This window comes from Gorilla gorilla, chromosome 7, assembly GCF_029281585.2.
Source record: "Gorilla gorilla gorilla isolate KB3781 chromosome 7, NHGRI_mGorGor1-v2.1_pri, whole genome shotgun sequence".
Lineage (NCBI taxonomy): Eukaryota > Metazoa > Chordata > Mammalia > Primates > Hominidae > Gorilla > Gorilla gorilla.
Window position 1 is genome coordinate 150,722,885 of NC_073231.2, and position 2,966 is coordinate 150,725,850.

A 2,966-nucleotide genomic window follows, 5' to 3' on the forward strand; every position below is an offset into this window, starting at 1 on the left:
CAGAAATGGGGACTGTAATTGTCATGAGTATTTTTCCTTCTTTTGTTAAAAACATGTTTGTGTTGGCCAGGCGCGGTGGCTCATGCCTGTAATCCCAGCACTTTGGGAGGCCGAGACGGACGGATCACGAAGTCAGGAGATCGAGACCATCCTGGCTAACACGGTGAAATCTCATCTCTACTAAAAATACAAAAAATTAGCTGGGCATGGTGGCGGGCACCTGTAGTCCCAGCTACTCAGGAGGCTGAGGCAGGAGAATGGCATCAACCCGGGAGGTGGAGCTTGCAGTGATCTGAGATTGCGCCACTGCACTCCAGCCTGGGCAACTGAGCGTGACTATGTCTTGGGAAAAAAAAAAAAAGTTTGCGCATGTAAACACTTGTACTAAGAATATCTTCATTTTATTTCATTTTCCTTTATCACGTGACATAAGATTTATTGACTTCATATCAGCATTTAAGTATTGTTAACTTTATGTAATAGCATTTGGGTTGGGGATTGGTTTGTTTCCAGTTGTACAAAAGATAGTTGTATTATGTTAGGCATAATTATGACCTTATTAGTGTCTTTATTTGAAGATTATGTATGATCTCAGGAGATGTGTATGGGTTCAAGTTGACAAGGGGTGGACTTGTGATGGTTAATACTGAGTGTCAACTTGATTGGATTGACGAATGCAAAGTATTAATCCTGGGTGTGTATGTGAGGGTGTTGCCAAAGGATATCAACATTCGAGTCAGTGGGCTGGGGAAGGCAGACCCACCCTTAATCTGGTGGGCACCATCTAATCAGCTGCCAGTGAATATAAAGCAGGCAGAAAAACGTGAAAAGGAGACTGGCCTAGCCTCCCAGCCTACATCTTTCTTCCATGCTGGACGCTTCCTGCCCTAGAACATCGGACTTCCAAGTTCTTCCATATATATATATATATATATATGTATATATATATACATTTATTTCTATATATATATGTAGAAATATATATATATAGAAATATATATATATATATGTATATATATATACATTTATTTCTATATATATATGTAGAAATATATATATATAGAAATATATATATATATATTTCTATTAGTTCTGTGCCTCTAGAGAACCTTAATACACACTACTACCACCCAAAATTTTCCCCCACTCCAGGGCAAGTCCAACTCCTAGACAAGAAATTCCCAGCTTCCATCACCAGCTCCTCTGTACACTGAGTGGCCGTTGGTGGCCAGAGATTTCCCAACCTGTTTTCTGGGAATGCCCCCTCTCTCTCAGGGATGCCTCAGAGCTGCCTGGCACATGCCAAGCCCAGTGTGCTGTCATCTTCCTCCAGAGAAGGTGAGAGGTAACAGCATGCTGGCAGCCCTCGCTTGCTCTCGGTGCCTCCTTGGCCTTGGCGTCCACTCTGGCCGTGCTTGAGGAGCCCTTCAGCCCGCCGCTGCACTGTGGGAGCCCCTTTCTGAGCTGGCCAAGGCTGGAGCCGGCTCCCTCAGCTTGCAGGGAGGTGTGGAGGGAGAGGCGTGGGTGGGAACCAGGGCTGCGCACGGTGCTTGTGGGCCAGCGTGAGTTCCGGGTGGGCATGGGCTCAGCAGGCCCCGCACTCGGAGCTGCTGGCCGGCTTGCAAGCCCTGGGCAGTGAGGGGCTTAGCACCTGGGCCAGTAGCTGCTGTGCTCGACTTCTCACTGGGCCTTAGCTGCCTCCCCATGGGGCAGGGCTCAGGACCCGCAGCCTGCCATGCCTGAGCCTCCCCCTGCCCGCCGTGGGCTCCTGCGTGGCCCAAGCCTCCCTGACAAGCGCCGCTCCCTGCTCCATGGTGCCCAGTCCCATTGACCACCCAAGGGCTGATGAGTGCGGGCACACAGCACAGGACTGGCAGGCAGCTCCACCTGTGGCCCTGGTGCGGGATCCACTGGGTGAAGCCAGCTGGGCTCCTAAGTCTAGTGGGGACTTGGAGCACCTTTATGTCTAGCTAAGGGATTGTAAACACACCAATCAGCACTCTGTGTCTAGCTCAAGGTTTGTAAACACACCTGTCAGCACCGTGTCTAGCTCAGGGTTTGTGAATGCACCAATCGGCACTCTGTATCTAGTTACTCTGTTGGGGACTTGGAGAACCTTTATGTCTAGCTAAAGGATTGTAAATACACAAATCAGCACTCTGTATCTAGCTCAAGGTTTGTAAATGCACCAATCAGCACTCTGTATCTAGCTAAACTAATGGGGACATGGAGAACTTTTGTGTCTAGCTCAGGGATTGTAAATGCACCAATCAGCACCCTGTCAAAATGGACCAATCAGCTCTCTGTAAAACAGACCAATCGGCTCTCTGTAAAATGGACCAATCAAGCAGGATGTGGGTGGGGCCAGATAAGAGAATAAAAGCAGGCTGCCCGAGCCAGCAGTGGCAACCTGCTCGGGTCCCCTTCCACACTGTGGAAGCTTTGTTCTTCCGCTCTTTGCAATAAATCTAGCTACTGCTCACTCTTTGGGTCCACACTGCTTTTACGAGCTGTAACACCGCGAAGGTCTGCAGCTTCACTCCTGAAGCCATCGAGACCATGAACCCACCGGGAGGAATGAACAACTCCAGACGTGCCGCCTTAAGAGCTGTAACACTGACCGTGAAGGTCTGCAGCTTCACTCCTGAGCCAGTGAGACCACGAACCCACCAGAAGGAAGAAACTCTGAACACGTCTGAACATCAGAACGAACAAACTCCAGACACGCTGCCTTTAAGAACTGTAACACTCACCACAAGGGTCCGCGGCTTCATTCTTGACGTCAGTGAGACCAAGAACCCACCAATTCCGGACACAAAGGGATGAGTCATACCACCGTCTCCTTACACCGGACATGGGATAGCCACAGCAGAAGCCACTTTATGGCCCAGAGAAATTCCAGGGAAAAAGGATTGTATTAATTGATAACATCATCAGCAATGAATGAAAGCACACATCTCCTCATA

At 48.8% G+C, this 2,966-nt stretch overlaps 1 protein-coding gene across 1 annotated transcript in view; it reads right to left on the reverse strand.

Moving 5' to 3' along the window:
* Positions 1-2,966, reverse strand: part of COMMD5 (COMM domain containing 5) — a 35,920-nt gene that overhangs the window by 29,257 nt on the left and 3,697 nt on the right. The window contains exon 2 of the mRNA XM_004047723.5: positions 2,754-2,878. The gene's annotated coding sequence lies outside the window, so the exon portion shown is untranslated. The remainder of the gene's footprint in view (positions 1-2,753; positions 2,879-2,966) is intronic.